Genomic DNA, 23308 nt, shown 5'->3' on the forward strand with positions numbered 1-23308 from the left:
CTCGGTAATAATTCATCATCGTGTACTAGTTTCATAAAAAATTTAGACGCGTGTGCATTCTAAATGAATGTAATGACATGAGTGATTGATATAATCGGTGAAATGTTCTATACACCGCGTTGTAGCATATTAGACATCATCGACATGCTCTCACATTTACAAGATGTTGCTGACATCGTGCGCATGTATGACTCCGCTTCAAGTGTCGCGTGCTACTATCTTTGTTAATTAATATTTTATCGCGATCCCATGTGTCGTGTAGTAAATAACCACATATTTGCTCGGTGCTTAATATTGCATTGACTATGTGACGATTAATTTTAACTATAAATCAAATTTAATTAAATGTAAAAAACATAGAATAAACGATTAAAATTGATGTTGCGCACATCTTAAAAGTTTATTTATCAGAATTCTCTTTAGGAATTGTTTAAATTATAATTTAAATTATAATTTAACAAATTAATAATAATCAGTCTCGCTTTTCAAAAACATTTTGTTTCGGGAACATTTGTGATGTAAAAGTAATTTTGTTTGCAATTCATTCTTCATATTATTATATTTAGATGCCTAGAAGCGAGCAATTTTATTTGTTAATTAGGCCCATTAATTAGAGTGTGTACGATAACGCGCATCTGAATAAATGCATTTGCGACTGTCAGCTCCATTCGCTCAGTAATGTAGTGTAAGTTGTATACAAATCACACATTAATAAGTAAAAAAATTATACTAATTCCTTTTTACCTTTAGTTTTGAAAAATTCAACTGGGTGTGTTTGTTACATGTCATTATAGCGAAGGAAAACTTTTGAAGAAATTTATTTCTCCACCCACTCTCCTTATGCGATTTTTTAAAAAATTAATTATTTTTTAATATATTTTTTTTTTAAATAATAATGGAAGCAATAAGATAGCTGTTTACGATTCGTACAACTAATAAAGATTTGTTCTAAATCAAATCTATGAAATTTCATGCGTTGAAGAACAATGTTTGACTTTTTAATTTATTTTTTAATTATTACAATTAATAAAAAATTTGTACAGAAATGTATGGAAAACATATGAAATATTTCTTATTAACTTTTATTTTGTAAATATACTTTGTACTATTTACTTTAATATACTTCTCTGATAAAACAAAAATTTTATAAAGATTTTTGAAAAAAAAAATGCATATTTTTTTTCCATCAAATTTCTTTTTCTAGAAACATAACTGATTAAAAATTTACGTTAAATTATATGTTTAAAAGATTCCACCATTTTCAACACAGATAAAGAATTATGAATATCATTTTTGTCTTCTCAATGAGTTGATTCACAAAATCTTGAGTAGTTATCTAAGCTCTTATCAGAAACAGTAAAGTCTTTATTTCTTTAACTCGTGGAACGAGTCTTCTCATAATCAAATCTTCCAGATGAAAAAATGCAGAGAATATAAAAAAAATATTATTTGTATAATTTTGTGATATCAATATGTAACGTATTATATAAATATTTTCAAGAATTTATTCAATAATTTCATCAGTTATTAATTCAAATTTAAGATTAAGGTAAACATAATGTTAATGTTAAATAAACGAAAAATATGTAAATTATTACATAAAACGCGATTTATATGGGGGACTACATACGCAGTATATAAAATTCACACATAATTATAATAAGCATTGTGATCCAGCTTTGACCGTTATTGGCGTCTTCTTGTTTATTACATAAAATGTAAAAAATAATATATTAATTTGAAATTCTTAACGCATTGTTTAGAATTATTACAGTTGCGCGCTGCAGCGTATTTATATTCCATTTCTAAGTAATCAGTTTCAACTTGACAATGATTTGCGATTGAACATGTATACTTGTATGACATTCATGTCATTAGAAAAGATATAAATAATTCCACAAGAGTACATCTATACCGTTTTCAATCAAATGCGACAGTATATGTGTCGCTTTATATCAGATAAAAAGACTCATGCTATACAGTATACACACATTTCTCACAGCGCTTGTTAAAGATGATGCTGTAATGATCAGCTTTTGAAATATATATAAAAAATGTATTTAATGAAAAAGCGGTCAGCAAAGTGATACACGAAATGTTGAATTTATTATAAACGATCACAAATTAACCACGAATCATATTCATGAGTAAATAAATTGAAAATAATGTTTAAAAATGTGATTGGAAAGTAAGTTTTATTAATACTAAAGCTGCCACAGGTTATTGAATATCTATAATGCATTTAATATTACATATATCAAAATAATGCCATACTTTTAACGCAATTTTCACTTATATATTTGTATATATACATATATACACATTGCAAATGATTTAATATAACAGCAAAATTAATTATATAGATATTATTAATTAATTTTTTAAACAACGGACATTGCAACTAACAAATCTTAAATAAACAAAGTGAACAGGGATAATTTAAGAGTTATAAACAATATAAAGTCAATTATAAAACATAAAATAAAAATATGTGTTTAATAAAATTTAAAAAGGTTTTAAAATTAAATATAGCATCACATATTTAAACAGGTTCTTAAATTCTAGCGAACTTAATAAGTTTAGACTTTTAGATTGAGCCTTTTTCAGAAATCACATCTGAAATATCAATTAACGAATTTTCAAAGTTAATTCATGTAGAATATCGATTCAGTATAGTTTATGATCGTTGAATAATTGCATATGAAAATTGATGAAATCTTGAATTTAATTTTGTTTTATATATACACTACTCCATAAAAAATAAGGAACGCTTTCGAACACACTTGAAATTGCTCAATATTCGGAACACCATACCTAATCCAGTAAAAAATCATCGCAGACAAAAAATCAAAAAAGCGTTTTAAAGGTTGAAATCTCTATACTTTCGAAATCGGTAATTAAAATTTCAATGTAACTAATCCGGAGTTATACGGACACAAATGGATATCCTTAAATTTGAAAATTTTGTACAATCTTTACAAAGGTGTCTATGGCGTGGATGATTTAAAAAATCACACAGAAATGCCGTTTACAGCAGTCGGAAGAGTGCATCTTTACCTTCAATTTGTTTGTTTTATTAATCGTTGCACGATATTTTTCACCGAGTTATTAGAACATTGAAGCAAAAGTGACACTTGAATCAAACACATTCAATCAATAATGTATAACTAATTGTTGAGTTTCAAAACATTAACAATTTTATTCGCGATGTTTGACACATCGTCAAAGTTATATGATGTTACGTAAAATACGAGAGAATCTATTTTTCATTTTTCCAATTGTGCAATAAAATAAAGAACAGAAATTTATGTATATTTACATTGTATTGTGTAAATAATTGCAACAATCCATGAAAAAGAAGAATTTTACTCGTGATTCATATAGGTTCAAAAACATAAATTAAAATGAGGTGTAAATCATTACAAATCAATTTGCCATATTCACGCGGTACTGATCTTATATCTTAACTGAGACGCTGTTCCTGACATTCCTTGTTCGCTTTGCATCGTAAGAAAGAGAACGTACCAAGATCCATTTATCACTGACCGATCCAGAAGGAACAACTCTGGAAATACAAAGCCGCGAATGGCGAGTGTTCTTGCAGCATTCGATCGATAAGTATATATTGTGTGGAAATATGCAGATTTAACGATTGCTCGAATTTCATTGCATCAATTTTCGTCTGAATTCTTGTTTAAGTAAAAGGCATGTTGGTTGTTTGTACAACAAACAGCTTTCATTTAATCTGTTTGTATTTTAAACAGCGTTGCATAATTAAAATAAGTCGTACGACTAGGAATCACGTATACATATATTCCGCTTTTGTTATATATTATTTAAAAGTATTTTTATTGTCAATGAAATTTTGACAATACTACCTATCTATCTTCATGTAAAATAATTATACAGAATTATTTTTAATCTAAAATTAGTATGAAAGGCATACCTACAGCGTATGTGTAATAGTAATCTAAAATTAATCGTATTCGGTAGAACCTGCAACTAAAGTTACCACAAGCTACGATTTGTTTATTTCTTCTTCATTTAGGGAAAACATCGGAAGATTTTCGTATATACCATCCTTACATTGAAACAAAACACATTGCCTCTGATGTGGTGAGGAAGTCTTACGCATAAAGTCTCCATCCTTCCTGGATTATTTTTGGTGCATATTCTGCGAAAGCGGATCTTTAACAATCTTGTTGAGAGAGAGAGAGAGAGAGAGAGAGAGAGAATGTCAAAATTTATATAATAAATTGAAACAATTTTTTTATTTGTACCTACATACACGTCAAATGTTAAATAACAAATAATAAAAGATATCAAATAGATCACTATGAGATAAGAAACAGTAACTAATAAAATTAAGCTGCTGTTAAAATCTTGATCGTTAACTACAAAAAAATATAAATATCTATTAAGTAAAGAATTGATTAAATTCGGCAATTAAAGATATATATTCCAAATTATGAAATAATAATAATTTAAAGTAACAATCTCTATAGGATTTTAAAAAATTGAAACTTCATAAATATTGTATAAAAAAATTAATTTCAATTCTTTTAGAAACAGAATTGAATAATTTGCTCAGTCATTCTTTTCTTACTCAAGATACAGAGAATAACAAAATATTCGATATAAGCTCACATTAGAGAATTACGTAGACGTATGTTATCTACATATCTCTCAATATTCAATATTTCATCAAATGTGAAATATTTTGGAATAAGTAACACAATCTGTCATGTCAAATTTGTGTTTTTTTTCTCATTTAAAAACGTGCGTACTTGCAAATAGCCGTAAACTTATCATTCTGAGCATAGATCTCGATAAATGATTCTTTTAACGTAGTATTTTTTTTCCAAAGGATGGATGAACAGTATTATATATTTTTTTTCTGTGAGAACGAAAAAGAATCGTTTATGAGAGATGTTGGGAGCTGCATGCTGAAGATATACCTCGTCAGAGATGTTCTTGTAACTTACGACGAATGAAGACGAAACTGAAAGAATATCCATGTGTCAAAGTCGGAAAAGACATCAATATACGTAAAACCTAAATATGCCCAAAGACAAAAGAAGACACAAACGAGTAAGACAACAAGAAACTATATAGGAAAACAGAGAAGAGCACTATCGTTGAAGTTGTGATATTGTAAGATCAGGATTGAATCACATGAGACATGTCTACATGAGCATTCATTCATATGTACGCAAGCGTATGAATATGTCTATACGTAATGTGCCATGCTACGGGTACCTAAGTAGAGATATGTAGATGTGAGCAAGAAAATGATATAAGATGATATAAAATAGCAAGAAGAAGGAGGTAAGAGATGACGCAGCGGACGATAAGAGGAGTTCAGCTGATATTACATTTGTTGTACGACAAATTTGTGTTTCAAGCGTGTTAATTGGTTACAGGACAAAGAAATCCGAGAATCTTTTTGTTTTTTAATATATTTCTTTTTATCTTTGTTTCGAGTGAGTTAATTAATGTATCATCGTTCATGACTAACATACAACTAAAAAGAAACATACGTATTAAAAGAAATAAATGTAGTTACCAAAGAATACAGTGGAGAAGTACTTGTATTCGCCCAATGCAAAATTACTTGGTTAAATATGACAATGTTTTGTAATCCATCACAAATAAGCTATTCAAACTTAGAATATATTTTACGCGAGCGTGTATTTGAATTCTAGCACGTGAAAACAAATCAATCATTCTGGGTGAAAAATTCTTCTGTGTATCAGCAACAGAATATTAACTAGAATAAACTTAGAAGAAAGATTATTATGTTAAAAAAAATCTAAAAATATGGCCAACAACATAAGCTCACAAACATGTTTAAATAATTTAACAATATTTATACATAATTATTCATAATACAAAATATTCCAATTAGCAAATTAATGCGAATTATATATTTATATATGTATATAAGTCATTATAACAAGTATTTATTGTAAGTAATTATATAACATGCTTTTATTATATTCCATTAAATGTTTGTAATTTGCAAATTTAGATTGATATTATTTTTATCTTGCGCTTTTCAAATATCTCGACACTATATATATTATATTTAAATATTAAATCTTATACTACTATATATTATATCTCTTAAATAATATTACTTTTCTTTCCACATTTAATCCTTGTATCTCGTAAAACGGGGAAAATTGCAATCATATTTAAAGCCTCTGCATTGTACTTAACTGCAACTGCTTTCTCTCTTTTGTCAGCTTGCGATTCTTACTGATCACCCATACCATTTCCTTGTGCGGGTTAATTAGCAACCATTATCTTGATACTGACTGTACAATTAATTATCGTACGCTGGAGAGCTCGTCCAACCTTGGTGAACTTTTCCTCTCCTTGTCTTTCTTTGTTAGCGAGTGCACGTCGTCGCAACGACACGCGAAGCGTATTAATCATTTCTATTTATTGCTTATTGACAGTGTCAATTAAAAGAAATATATACATATAAAAGCATATTCGAGTATGATAAACGCGATGACACCATAATTAACATTAGACAATCACTTTTTATGTACCAATATTTATAATAAAGTAAAAAAGAGGAAGAGGGATAAGTTCTCTCAAATGTTCGTTCTACCTACATCATTAGCTCTTAAAGATAAATAAAGTGATTGAAATTAAATTTTGTAATTAAACCAATTAGTTTCGTGAAATTTTCGTCGTGTAAAATTCATTATTTTATTAATGTAAAAATAGATATTTGCAATTAAAAATGTATTTATTCTTTAATGTCATTCTCTCTCTCCATATCTGTCACTTCAGTAAAAGATATCAGTTTTTTATATATAATCTTTACAGTGTTTTGCATAGAAATTGACAATTCTTTTAGACGCTAATTCACACATACACGCGTGCACATACACAAAAGTTTCACTTTATGACACAGTATACTATAAAATAAGTATCTTACATTATTTTATAAACTTATCGTATTTATCATTGATATGATACAAGTTATATATTATATATATAGTGTTCATTTATTCCGTAATAAGTATTAATTTAAATTAAGTTGATAACCTAATTTAGTAGCATCAAAAATTGTGATATTACTACGGTAGTTAATTAGAGTTGCGTTGTAAGTCTGAAAGATTTTCGGCATGCGTTTGATGGAACTACATACGTAGTATATAAAATTCACACTATAACATATCTTATATGTATATGATCGCACCAATAACAGCGAATTGCTCTCATTAGCCTTATATTCTTGTTATTTAAAATTTTCGAGAGTTTGCTTTGATTGATTTGTTGACATAATTTAGAGTTAAATGTTCTTAATTATTTTAATTTTCTTTCGGTGAAAAAGTATATATAAAGAGTAAGAGAAAGGAGAAAATAGATTCAATAGCGTTAGTAGAAATCTGTTTTACAAAATCGAATCCATCTTTATCTATTCCATCGAAACAATGCATATTTCTAGATATCACATTGAACAATACATGTGACAGTAATATTGCCACGATAGACTGTATGCTGCGTTCCAGGCAGAGTTTTTCGTATTTTTGATACTTTACGCAGCATAGTAACTTCTCCTAATTCTGCGTATGACTTGATTGTTACAATTCTCATAAAGCTGTATAGTATATGCATACGTTTACGTAAATGTATCTGTACGGATTTCCATTTCTGTTTCTGAATATGCGAATATATATAGATAGGTATATTATTTTCTATCGAATAGGACTACTGTTAGACCGATTTTACGACGAATTTAAGTTTTCATACGTGATGCAGACTCACCTGCCAGCGACGACGGCAAGCCACGGTGAATGCAATATTCAGCAGCGTCGGCATTGCTCTTTGTTGTCTGATTTTTCTGTCTCCCTCGATATGCAGCCGTCTCCCGACGACGGAGATTTCTCCCTCTCATCCTCTCCCTACTCTCTCACTCCCTCGATGTGTCTGTGTCTTTTGCCGCGCTCAGCCTCTCTTCCATCAGCTTCTCTGAATCCTCATCTCTTGTATCGTATCTTCTTTCTCATTTCTTCCCTTTATTTTGCTATACTATATTTTGCCTTCGTTGTTTTGACAGTGGCGAAAACGGGTACCATACTTGTGTTTACTGTTTACAAGGTTTCCTCCAGTGTATATGGTGCTGTAATTATTGTAAATTGCTGCCGTAGCGTGAAAGAGCATTCCTCCCTTCATAAATTTTGTATAGTGAATACGGTCAAATGGACTCAGGATTGTACTTTTATTCGCGATAAATATGCCATCGAAGAAGAGAATAATAGTAACCGAACGAATAAACGACCGACCGACCGACCGACCGACCGATCAACCAACCAACTAACCAACCAACCATCAGTGCAGACGTAATCGTGTGGAAAGAACTTCCAGCGCACGTTAATGTTCCAATTCAATGTTTAGGTGACTGAGTTTGCATACGGCTGACATATAAATTATAATCGAAAACTTGGTAATCGTTTACCAATGGAAATTTAACAGGAATTTAATTTCGAACTATTTAAATTTAATGCGCATATTTTATAATAAGAGAAATGAATATAACATATCTTTATACAAATAAAAAAAGGTTGTACATTTTACAAAAAATCGCGATATAAATCAATGTAATAATATTATATCTTCTGAATAAGAAAAGCAAAAATAATCATAATTTAAATAATTATTAACATCGCTACTTTGACAGTAAGTAGTTGTGGACTTATAAACAAACTATAAATCATAATTGCGAAAATAATAAATTATTATTTAATAAATTTCAACGATTTAAAGAGTTTACAACACATACATGACGGCAAATAAAACGCAACGGCGATGTTCTGGCGGCAGAAGAAAAAAGAAAAAGAGAGGATAGAAATCCTTTAAGAGGATGAAAGCCACCGTTTAAAACAATCTAGTTAATTTCCTGAATCCTTTACAATCAACTGTAGATCAGGGGAGAAGAAAAAGAGTCACGACTCCTTGCAAAAAAAAAAAAGGAAAAAAAGAGCCTAAAGATAATCCTTCAAGCCACTCGTGATGCCATCGTTGTTTCTGCGTTCTCTTTTCCCATTGTCTCTGCTCTCTTTCGCCTTTCAGAATGCGAGATTATAGTAGAACTGTCGCTGTCCGAAAATTCATCGTCCATAAGTTACAATACTACGCACGCGCGCAATGCCAAATTTGTGGGACTATTTGGCCGTTTTATACATAATTAAGATAACTACTTCTAAATACAGATTAAATTGATGCAACAAATTAATTTTGTAAAAAAAAGATGTGTTGGTAGCATTAAATTCTTTTTATTTAAAAGACAAGAAAGTGTGTGTGTGTGTGTGTGCGTGCGTGCGTGCGTGTGCTTGTGTGTGTGTGTGTGTGTGTAATATATAATATTTACAAAAACAACGTTATATATTAAATTATACTTTTTTGCTGGAATTTAATAAGATTATTGATTATAATCTATAATGTAATAAAAACTATACACATACATTCAGAATTAGTCGAGATAAGGTATTTAGGTATAATATACAGACAGGAGAAGGCGGTAGATATTATCGTAAAAAGATACCTCGAAATGATTATTATCGAACATTTCGTCCGCTAGGACATTTCAGGTGAGCCCCTATAAATTCATATCTTTTGAGATTTATGCGCTTCTTTGTATGGATCCGCTCATCTTCTTCTTCATAAATCTGCTGCCAAGTTACGATGTATTCATGAGCAAAAATGTTTTATCTCTTTGATGAAATCAAACCATTTACTAACAACATAACGTAATATGTCACACCATGTTTTTTCATTTTTATACAATATGTACTTGTTTTTATAAATTCATAAATGTATCATATATCTCATATTTAATATAATTTGATGTATATTTTATATTTATGACATTATTTCGACGGGCTGCAAGCCCGTATTGAGTCATAAAATTTGAAAAATAGAGAGATTGAAAGTTAACTTTATAACATTATATAATACATATATATATATATATATATATATATATTGAACTTTTTATTTAATTTCAATATTTCATCATTAAAGCTACTAAACGACATTAGGAATGTAAAGATTTCTATTGTCGTATGTGTCAAAAAAAGACTGTACTTTGAGTTGTATCTAAAACTTTAACTTTTCGATCTTGCATACGTTTACACGGATCGTACATTAAATTGCGTTCATTGAGCTTTACGTAATTCTCACGCAATGCTCAAGAACAACGTCGAATTAAATTTCCGCTATGAAAATAGCAGTGGCTTTGACCGCCCTTCAATTGCAATGGGAACTCGCGACTCGTATGACGTTCATAAACGAGACGCGTCCGTTTTGCAGAATATCTCGTATATAAATGATATACTCGAGGATTATGAAGTAACGAATGAACATTACTATCAGTGCGTTTAAAAATAAAAACTTGCGCTTTATTGTAGAAACAGTTATTGGGTTAACTATAAAAGACCTTGAATGCAATAGGCTTTATAATTTTATGAACGTAGATTATCGTTTATAAAGTATGGAAGTGATGAATTAAATTATTTTATTATTTTGATTATTGCATTTGTAACAATGTCGATTTTAATAATACCCGATATACTCTTCAAATTTAGTTTTTATTTACGGAAATTATTATTTTTATTATTATGTAAAAATTGTAAAAAGTATGGAACACGTTTTTGCATATAAAAGTATTGTCATATTCATTATAAGAATTACTTTTTTATATATTTATCATATTTTAATATCTTCTTTATTTTAAATTTTTGTAATAAATACTTTTTTTAAAAAATACTGTACAACATATATGTTGTTTTTATATTACACTTACAGAGGAACCTATTGAGATGTCAAATTCTGATATTAATAAAACTTTGTGAACTTGTAATTTACACAAAGAGATGAATTTAAAAAATATCAGTTGCGGCCAAAAAATGGTTTGAAGTAGGTAAAATTACCCCTTGTATAGCAGTTTTCAACTTTTTCTGTTATATCTCGAAAACTATTTGAAATATGAAAAATGTTTTATACAAAAGTTTTATAACAAAATTAGCCGTATTCATTCGCGTTTTTAGAATAATTATTTTTAATAATCTTTTCAAAATTTTTGAAATTACAAGGACACGATTTTCATTCATAAAATAATCTTCAAATTTTCATCACTGCTATAGTTGTTCCCGTCATTTTTACCTTTTTTATTTAATTTTTATCATCATTAATGCACAAATTACTACGAATAAGTCAAATTCCGGGATAATGTAACGAAAAAAGTGTTTATTTGTTACCTGTGGATTTAAGTTAATGCAGAACACAAATACCAAATACTGATAAAAGTCAGAAGTGCGAATGTCAGTTGTATGGTAATCAAATTCAATTATTCCTTCATATTGCGTGAATAAAATATAATTATTACCGAACAACAGTGGCGTTGTATAATGATCGTGCGTGACATAAGAATTGATACTAGCGACGTTATTAATGTGAATTAGAAGTCGCGGAGAGAAGTTGCGCATCCATTTCGTGATTTCGGAAATTGTTTGATCGACCAGAACATGATGGCCATTATTATCGACAACATACAATTATTAGGGTTCAAATCCCTGTTGATGATGAATTAATCACCGTCTCGGACTGTCATTTCATATCGACAATTGCCATCGCGGTTTCGACATACTACAAACACTAATACAAACGTAACATGGATCCTAATTCATCAACAAATTAGCTTGAAAACTCATTATACATACGAGCGGGCACATGAAGAACATATATGGTGATACATTCGTGAATGTCGTTTTTATATTTTATATGTATCTATGTATATGTGTGCGTGCGTGAGTGTGTGTTTGTTTTATGTATACATATATCGCGATCGAAATGATTAAAACGTTTAAAAACGTTATTCTATACATTCTATACAATTTACATCAATTTATATAAGCATGATGATTGATACATTAAGTGTGGATTGAATCTCTTTATCGTTTCGCTGCACGTGTCATTGCACTTATTGAACAGAACAACTAGGAAGGAAAAAATAAATTAGATGCACAATTGCCTTCAAGCGGAGTTAGCAGAGCATCACTCTATCAGCATACCATTAGAGGATCAAAGCCCGATTGTTTATGTGGTAACTATCTAGACTAGAGTAAAATCGGCTGTATTATAAGTATATCGGATGTTTATCGGGTGTACCAAAAGTATTTAAAGAAAAATAGGATACAATAATTTTTCCCGCAAACACAAAACCGTAACTTGCAAAATCGATCGACATGCGTGATTTATCGCAGTACTTAGAAGATAAACAAATTCTTTTACGAATTCATGAATTTTAATAAGAATTCAGATTACGCAGGAATCACAGGAATATGCGTATGCGCACGCGTGATTGTTTCTTTTCGCAAGCGATCTAGCATTCGAATAGTTATTACATCGGCTCTTTGACTTTTGAAAAAAACTAATTTTTCACGCAATCCATGCAAACATCTCTTTATTAATTATTATTGGCAAGATTCTTATATCCTTTTCTTTTCTATGTCTTACACGGTTAGTTAGTGATGTTAAATTTGCCACGGCGGAAGTTGCGTGTCTCGGTCACTTGACTTTGCTAATGTCGATTATTGTAAAATATTCGATTGGTCATATTGATTACATGTACATTATATCTCATTTTGTATGCCACTAATTTCAAAAGCACATGCAAATTTTATCCTTGACACATTGAAGCTTCCCGAAAACGTACGTAGAGTATGGCAAATAGTATCTCGTGAATTTCTACTACATATACAATATACATATATATTAAACAGCATATCATTGATATCAAGAAATTTCTTATGCTTCAATTTTCTGTCTTTGCTCTACAAAAAAATATATTGTATGAGCCTGTACAAAAAGATCACATTGTCCAACACATTAAATGACAAAGATAAAGGTAAGAAGGTTTGCCTTAAAAGCAACATGTGAAAGTCTTAAAAGCAACACATAAATGACATTGATTATATCAGTTTCAAATGTTCATTTATCATGCACTAACTTAAATGTACACATGATTTAAATCAATTTTATAAGAAAAATTATGTTGACATTTTTTTGTAAGACCTAAATAAATCTCTTTCTCTACTGAGAGAACATTATTATTGTGCACAGATACATTCATATTTCTACATAATATAATACTTTGACGGAATTAAAGACATACGTTTGAAATGTTATTAAATGTATTATCGATTATCCGATAATTTTTCCAACATAAAAAAGTTTTATTGGGCATAGATGGAGAACAAAAGTAGCCCACGCAAAATGTAGCTGGTAATAACATCAGTCAAATCATTTGCATACATTGAAAGCGATGACATAATATGCTATGGATGTGCAACATAACAATCACACTCGCTGTGGCAGACGTAATCAATAATTCATTCTCTCAGCTGGCTACTGAGTCACATCTGAGTAACAAATACATGTTAGGTTAATACCGACTACCGCTGTTATACTTGATTCACCGTATAATACACGTTTCTAAATGGAAAGAAATTTTTCATAAAATGTATGCAATAATGTTTATTAGGCTCACTGCCTTTTTGTGCACGTTTTGTTAATTAATTGGTTTTCAGTTATAATAGTTTCACTCGCATAAAATATACACAGGTAGACACGTGCACGTTATCTTTTGTGTAAGTATCAAAAATTCTTCAGTCACCATGTGTAGGTGTCACGAATAGTCAGCGCAACCGACTGTAAAAGAACTACCAAACAAAGCGGATGCTGTGTGGGTGGTCTACCGCAACTCCAAAATTGACTCTAGTATGCTATATATATATTTTTGTATTATAGTTTATAAGTTATATACATATATAACATATAAACGAATATATATGTATATACATATATATTCGTTTCTATGTAATGCTAAATTAATGGTAGTTAAGAATTGAAGTTAACTTATGGTAAATTATAATAGATAAACTTTATAATTAAATTCATGCAAAAAGATTTTTAACAAACAGAATATATACACGCATCTACCTTATAACACTAAATGTAGTTTATCTTGTTTATAATTATGAATAATTGTGTTTATAATTTTCGTGCATAATTGTGAACAATTATAATTTGTTATTTTATATTCATAAAGATATTGCAGATAATATATTGCTTGCAGAATTTGTTACATTGGTTAATAGCAAAAAATTATTTTAAATCAGACAAGTTTTTTTTTATAAACTTTGGATCCTAAAAACTAAAAATGATGCCGCAAATTAAATTTTACCAATACGTCAAATAAAACTGCTTGCGACATTGTTTTTAACATTTAAAAATCTACGGGAAGCATCTCGCTTGATCTAAAAAGTAACTAAAAAGAACATATATATTTATAAGATAGCTTTTTTAGAAAATAAAATATAGGTTACGACAATAAATTGAATTGATCGATGTGTATAATAATATAAAATTCCATATCAGAATTGCATTATAAGTTGTTAATAAAATTTTTATAAGGTTCAAGCGAGGTAATATTATTCGCGCGACTACCTCTATTAATCGGTTTTATGTACTATCAATTTGGATCAGTCAACATCTCTCAGCTGAGAAACTTAACACAAGCAATTTGAATATTATAATACTTAAATATGCAATCTGTTTTGTATTAAATTATATTTTTATGTGATTTGCTTTGCATATTATTGTAAAGCTTGCGTATATTAGCACATCGAGAGAGAAGGAATTAATAGAAAGAATGCAGTTCATAAATGCAAACATATACGCTTCTCTCTTTTCTGTTTCTTCTGAAGCAATTGCGAAAATTATAAATCTATGTCGCTGTTTTACGGGTTTTTAAACTCGTTTAATATTACAATTGAGAAACTAGCACAGTCGATTTGTTTATAATAATTTAACGGAAAATTTAATCAATAGATTTTGTCATTTTTATTATATGTTACGTATAACATATGTATTATCTACAAGCTCTTGTCCGCGTTTTGACGCAGCTTGTTATCGCGCATTCATAAAATAATAGCTATTTTAATATAATGAAATCGACTATTTATTGAGCAATTATTTGCTTGGTACTGCGTGGGCATACGATACCAGCTTCTGTCTGTTTAGATAGGAACCACATCCCGGATGTTAGAATGATAGCATCTCTTCCCCCGCATTTCCTCATACTTGTTATTACGCATCCTCATCCAAAACCTCATGAAATCGCACTTTACGTCGAAGCTAATACGCTATAAGGTATAAAACTCTTTTTCTCACTGCACTTGTTATAGAGAATATAGTTTATTTATATTATTATTTAATTGATACTAATAACCATATAAAACAATAATACAAGAAATAATATAAGAAAGGAAAATTATATTATATGATAAAAATAGTAAATAGAGGACATAAACTTTCTACTACCTCTTCACTATTGCATCAATTCATAAAATGATCGTTTAAACTATTGTCGTAGCTCAACGAATCTATGAAAAGCTTACCATTGAAAAGCATGAAACTTTAAATTTTCTTCATCTCGTATTGTTCCTTTCGAGAAAACCAAATGCGTGAATAAGTGTAATTAGCCTGAGACGATTGATATTTAAAATTGTCAAATATGTGATTTAATAAATTAGAAAATGTAAATACCTACAAGAGTCATTAATACCAGCTGTTCATGTGTAGAATATCTGTATTAGATAAATAATCATTTAAAAAACAATTAAACGTTTTGGCCACATAGCTTCTAGGCCATTCTCAATACACAAAAGCTAAAAATAATTAATATTCTTATAGATATATAATAAGAATACTACATAGAGAATATAAAGAATATTACATAGAATATACATAAATGAATCATAATCACAATTAATGTATAAATCAGAAAAATGAGATTGCTGAGATACGTATATACATAAGAAGTGTGTGTTAACATTGTTAATATCATTAAGATTGCACTAGTAATATGAGATCCCGTCAAATTGTGAGTCCGCGATTTTATATTATATAAAATCAATTTATAGTTTAGAGTATAGTAGTATCACAAATTAAATTGACAAGCAATTTGATAGTATTGCTACTAATAAGCATCGTATAGAAAAATGTTAATGATTTGATGCTATCAAATATCTTAAAAACTAAATAATTTATTGCAAAATATATTACCTCAGTCGGAATTCGAGATCTGGATAAAAATATTAGTTTTTATTTACTGACACGTCTATGTTATGGTCTGTTTGATAAAAGGTATTTAAAAGTTCTATGTTTCGATAATATCTGCACGGAGACTCTCTAAAGGCTATACGTTCGGAAACACCACTCGAGTAGCCCTATGTATCATGTTATTCTTGTTCTTGTTTAAGAGATTCAGTGAACAATAAGGCTAAAATAATATATGGAGGTTTGATCTTGGGTGGGGTTTCCGAGCGTAGCCTGAGCGCGAAAGAATTCAAAAAGGGCGAGAGCAAAGAAATGGTTAGTGCAGAAGCGTCTGGCTATGCGTTTTGTGGGAAAGAGTGGGAAACGACAGGTTTGGTCGATCCGACTGTGAATTCGCCAATACACTATCTACAACCACTACTATAATCCAAATACCACTCAATTAGCCCAAATCTACAGTAGAGACAAAGGGACTGCCGATAGTTTTAGTAGTCGTATTAAAATCTTTTTATCCTAAATCTCATTTGGTTCAAAGATATTAGTGGTCTGATATACTGCAAAAAATTGCAAAAAAACTACCACATTCTTCATTACATTTGTTCATATAATGTTTATTATAATATCATATTTTGTTATAGTAGATTCTATCTTCTTTTGCAGTAAGCAGAATATAATTGCAACGCTAATTAGCAAGAAGTAATGGCAACGTCGTTCCTCACAATATAATTTATGAGATTCAGATCTTGTTATTTGTTTAAATAATGTTTCTTTTTTTAACATCTCAGAGCAACATATATAGTATCTACGGTATAATAGGTAAAAAATATTGGATTATGTAAGACTCTCTCCGCGAAACGCGAAATTGTGAAGCTAGACCAATATATATGACAGAACTTAGTCACGTGGTTTCCTACGAAGAGGCTATTCGATGCAGGTCACCCGAAGATGGTGGTTCTAAGGCAATTTGTTTTTCTTCTCTAGCCAGACTTCCACGAACCATGACCAAAGAGCTTATTTTTCTCGTATTCGTACCGGCGTGAAACTGGTCATTCTCTTTCGGAGACAGTGAACAATGTTATCCGCAATTCTACGTAGTTGCTTTCTTCACGCTTCACACAAGGTCACATTAGAAAGAAAGAAAAGTATTACGGACGAAAGTGTAATACAATACTCTTTCCAATAAATTTTGAAAAATATTAATCAACTTTTTTCATTTTTATTTTTAATGATATAAGCTATATTTATTATTTTAAAAATAAATATTTTTAAATAAAAGGTAATTATTTTTATACAGTATATATAAGTTTTGCGGTTGGCTTTTACACACTCTTTCCTTTTTGTTTATTCTTATTAGTTAATATTTAGAGCCTTTACTATTTGTCTGTTGGTTCATACTGCAAGATTTTTTTTTATTTTAGAAAAATTACATACATATTTTAATTTTTAATATGCGTATTGTAAGATAACCACACAAAAATTATATGACTAGTATCCGATATGGTCTCGCGGTTTGGGGATAATTATATCATCAATTCAACATACAATACTAATAAATCGTGCAAGTTATCCATCTGATTCGTTCACTCTGTTATAGTCAGTAAAAAAAAAATGCAGAAAGTCGTGATCATAATCTAATATTTTGTAAGCATAAATACTTACTTTTTATAACTATCACAAGATTGTTATTAATTTCCATAGTTCAGACTACTGTAGCTCTATATTTTACAAGACTGTATTTAGTTTAAATTTTCATCACAATGTTTTGTTTATAATTAAAGAGAAGTAGAATTATACATTACAATAGAATTTCAAGATTTAGTTATACATCTGTGTGTCAATACAATTTGTATTGTGACTTCTCAGATGTGTACAATGTGACAATGGCAAATAGTGGAGCATATGATACATGATGGCGTTGTATAATGACTAGCTTTGTTATATCCGTTAGATATTTTTTCTCCTCTAGCAAAACCATTTACACGTCAAGTTTTTAAGCATTAGATACTGTTCCCGAATTGCACGATTTTTTTCTCCTTAGACTTACTTAACAGTAGAAATGATAATGTTTTAAAGGATGCAAAGACAAAGAAAAAACAGATGAAAATATGGGAAAGGGTTTCATCAGATAAAGTAGAATCGGATAACTGCAGGAAAAAATGATAAAACACGGTACAGATATGATCGGTTTTGTGTTGAAGACACAGAATATCGTTTTTCTTGCCTCATTTTAAAAACAAAAGAAATTTTTTCATTCTTTTTTTTAATTAAAGTTTTTTTTAATTAAAGATAAAGGTAAACGACATTTCGCGCAGAATTCGCAAATTATTGTACAACATCATCCATAATAATTAATTAACACACAAGCACGAATTATATTTACAATTAGTTATCTTTATCGAACTATTTAATAAATCATTGAATATATGATCATAATTACTGGAGTGCACTGAACAAATTATCTAGGAAAAAAAAAAGCAATTGAAAACTGGAAAGGGTACCTGATACGATTTATTAAATGCATCAATATAAACATTAAAATAAAAAATGTTTATAATTAAAATAACAGAAGCAAAAAATAAATATAATATATTTATATACTTTACTAAAGTTATTAAAACTATTTAATACGTTGAGAAATTAGCATAAATTCTATTAATTAATGCATAATGCTCACATAATTATACGATTTTATGGATCCAAATCCTGGTGATTGAGAGATTTAGTCACTTTAAGATTGTAATTAAAACTCAAGAAGTTTACTATTGGCTCGTAAAAAAATGCACAATCAATTCTTATTTTTCTAATTTGTCGAACGACGCGCGATCTTTTAGCTTGTTGCGATTATTATGAGATTAGGTACGCGTTCCGCGCGCCGCATGATTAATTACGACTGCCGTGACTGGGCCAGCACCCGGCTCATAAGTCAAGACCACTTTCTCACCAGCGCGTGAACTTTGCACCTGCGGCTAAAGTAAGAGCCGAACTCTCTACAGCCTCTCGAGAGTACTGTTATCGTGCCTGAATGAACTCGTATTCGCGAAAATTCACTCATCGCGAATGCGTAAAGCGCGAACTAATGACGCATAAGTGCAATCGCGTGTGCACGTCTTATGTATGCGTATATACAATATTTCATCAATGAGAACTACAATTAAACGTGACTTATTTTGTTAGAGAAAATTTATTATAAGATATTAAATTATATACTGTAATTTAGAATGTTTTCTTAAATTTTCCATGTTTTTCTTTTACTATTTTAGAAGATAAATTAAATGTATTGCCTATGTATTTTAACTTTATGAATTAACTTTCCTAATTTCAAATTTTATATTGTTTACTGATTTTAGTTTACATTAAACAATTAATTAGAGAGTATAAAAATGTACTGTAAATTGTACATTATAAATATTATAAATAAGCTTTCTTTTTCTAATCTTTATTTGTGCAATTAGTTTTAAAATTTTAACTAATTTATAAATATTATATATATTACGACTAATACGATAATATCAACTTTTGTCATATTTCTTTTATTAATTTAAATATTTTGATTACCTCAATTACTCAGTAACGAAACAAAGATGTAAATTTTATCTTCGTTATTGCCGATTAATCCTTTAAAAAGGAAATACTCGATAGAATTTATTTAATATATCTTTTATTTGACATAGAGTTATGTTTCATGTGCGTTTGTCGGCTTTCAATTAATTGTATGTATGTACTTTGTGATGAAACGTTGCAGCACAGAATTATACATATATATCGATATCTTGATCGGTCATGATTGCATTAAGAGATTGATACACTCGGGACACAATCTTATCTCGATATTGACCTTCAATTAGGCTCTGGGGAGGCAATCTTGTAGGATTCCTAATGCGATCATATCACGAAGGGATTACGCTTGCATCAATAGTAAGTGGTATCTTGAACACAAGTGCCGCCTCTATTGTCCCAAAAGGATCTACTACTATAGTAGTAGACTCAATAGAATAACAATTACAGTATCTGATTCTAATTACTTGCGCGAATATAATGCATAAATTGAATATAAAAGTATAAATTACGTGTCATTTATTATCAATTGTGAAAGAGAATAACGAATAAATTTAGCTAAAAGATTTTTTTTCGGCAAATATCCTATTTAGAGGGAACTTCCTCCAATCACCTTGATCTTGACGTATATTGTCAAGATCATAACCTCCAACAAGTTTAGCCGTCGCTCGTCCCTCTCGTTAAAAAGTTATTAACAATCAAAGTTGCTAATTATTTTCCCGCTTTGTATCAAAAGCTGGATGATCTCAAGTAGGTAGGAGGTTTAAGATGGATCGCTACATGGGTTTTGAAAAAAAAGTTACAAATAAAAAAGGTTTCAAAAATAAAGAAATAATTAAGATGTTGTTTGTTAAACTTTTTTCATTTATATAACTTTTTAACGAAGGAGCGATGGTTAAAACCTGTTCGAAGTTATTCAGGGACATGATCTTGACAACATGTATCAAGGTCAAGGTCATTGGAGAGGGGCTCCTATAAACAAGATATTTACTTAATAATATAAAATAAATTAAGCTCTCGAGATTTAAAACAATAATAATAAAAAATGTAAAATTAATTAGCGGGCAATTGAGAACTAAGAATAAACGCAGTTATTCATGTGTATAATTAACAGATGTATTTAATAAAAAACGAGCTTACATTGAATTCGCAAGTAAGATATTTACTTTTTTTCCTTTAAAAGATTATCAACACGTGTTTTTAAAATTCAAGTTGCAAAAATTATTATTGGTTATTATTAAAAAAAAAAATAAATAAAAAATCCAATTAAGTGCTAACGCAGATGTCGATGCGGAAAAATGTTCATTTATTAATTATGCAGATGTTTCAACTAACATTTTCAATCCTTCTCAATGCAAATTAAAACAAATATGAAATTAACTACATATACAAATTATAAATATAGAATATAAATACAAAAAATAGTGGACAAGTCAATAAATTCTTTGGTAAATATGCCGATGAAGGGAGCCAGCCCCGATGACCTTGACCTTGGTATATGTTGTCAAGGTCATGACCCTGAGGCCCGATTTTTCATTATCTGGTTAACTTGTGGTTAAGCTTAACCTGATGTTTTATCCAATGGGCTTCATCTATATGGTGATGTCATGGATAAAGCTCATTGGATGAAACATGACCTTGATAACATATATCAAGGTCAAGGTCATCGGGGCTGGCTCCCCTCATCGGCATATTTACCAATTCTTTTTCATTTCTTTTTATTTCATTTATTCTTAGAATCGTATATATATATTTTTTAATCGGGGAGAAAATTTGTTCTAAGAATTTACTAAAAATGTGTGATAGTCGTGAAATATTATACATTATATTTCGAAGAATTTTATGTAAATTTGTCTCATTCAATAAAATATACATATAAGTTTGATTAATTTTACTATAAAGTACATGGTAGAAATTTTTTAAATATTGTATTGTACCACAATATCATTATACATATTTTCATAGTTAATAAGAAAAAATTATTTTCGTATATATATGTTTATTACTTGATGTAATAATCAATATTAAGTTTACTATCAATTTTGATAATTTAGGACAATTTGTCACTTACTACATTTTTGAATATTTTTAACAATTTAACTTTTTATTATGTTAATAATAAACCCTTAACACAACATAACTTCCAAAATATTATAAAAACGTGCGGCACGTCTAGAAAATCGTTATTTTTCCATTAATCTCATATAAATTTGAATATTTTTATCGAATTGTTGTTGAATACGTGAGAATAATTTTGCAATATAAATTTTCAAAATAAACTTTACGCGCGTGTGCATTATTAACCGCGACATTGGAGTAAATTGAAAATTATAGTTGCTCACTTGACGGCATTAACCACAAAATTAGTTAGTTTTTTATCTGTGGTCAGTGAACAAAGGGTTCTCATCGCGGTTTTATGAGACACTGTACCTTTCATTATCGTCAGACAACGCTGGCACGTTCCCAAGAATCAGCCTCGAGCTTGGTGTTCAATCGGATAACCAGCTAATACCGAGGTTTACATTTTTTTACGTCAATGAATAGGATAGTAATCTTTGTAGCGGGTTCATTCACCGCAATCTCCTCACAATCGCGGTTCCTTCGCATACCGAACTATACCGAGGTACATATACGTATACGACATACGTGTATACATATAAGAGATTACAATGCATTTAGGTATATAGCGCAAGTCACTGCGGCTTTCTCGGAGATTCTTATGCATACAAATATCGGAACAATATCTAAAACTAGCACTTTTTGTATAGAACAAAAACGGAACTCTATTTATATTTTATGTTTATTCATATAACTTTGAAGCAATATTAACATACATTTTTGCATAATGTATTATAATATTTTACAAGAAATTAAAAAAATTAATTTAATGAGTATGTGAACACTCTTGAGTTAACTTAAAGTATAAATAATCACGCTCGTTAATCGCGCGTGTTTTAATAACGCATACATATAGTAAGTATATGACTTATTAGGTATAATATATTACTTATTAGGTATAATATTTATAAAAAGTCTAATTCGTTGATCCAGTAATTAACATAATTTGAGTTTTGACCTGTTTTTCCACGAAAGTAGTCTAGCTTGTTTATATTCCTGGTGAATTCTAACGAAGCTCGAGCGCGCATTAAAAGAAATCGACGGCAAAACTTTAATATTATTATGTTACAGCGGCATGACAGCACGCTAAATTAACGATGACGGCTTAAATGCTTTCCGAGGCCTTAATCTAAATTTGTGAAAATTTCTCTCTTGTCGCTTGTAAATTACAAACAACGAGACGAGCCGTGTCAAATCTTTGTCGTACTATAATAATTGGCATTATAAATGCCATATTTCTCCGCTTCGCTGTTAAGAATTAAAAACTTTAATTTTATATATATACATATTTGATATATTATATATATATATATATATATAATAATCAGTTACTTTTCATGGTAATATATTATTATTAGATAAAAAAGTTTAAATTTTTGTGGATCTTTTTTTGAACATGGCTTGACCTTTTCATTTTTATGATATGATTCTTTTAGGATATCACTTACTTATTAGAATACAGATATATCACAAATATATATAAAAAAAAATT

The 23308-nt window shown here is 29.5% G+C and overlaps 1 protein-coding gene across 1 annotated transcript in view; it reads left to right on the forward strand.

Moving 5' to 3' along the window:
* Ppn (proteoglycan-like sulfated glycoprotein papilin) overlaps positions 1-23308 on the forward strand; it is a 75580-nt gene that overhangs the window by 13932 nt on the left and 38340 nt on the right. The window lies entirely within an intron of this gene.

Source organism: Cyphomyrmex costatus, unplaced genomic scaffold (assembly GCF_001594065.2).
Source record: "Cyphomyrmex costatus isolate MS0001 unplaced genomic scaffold, Ccosl1.0 scaffold270, whole genome shotgun sequence".
Taxonomy (NCBI): domain Eukaryota; kingdom Metazoa; phylum Arthropoda; class Insecta; order Hymenoptera; family Formicidae; genus Cyphomyrmex; species Cyphomyrmex costatus.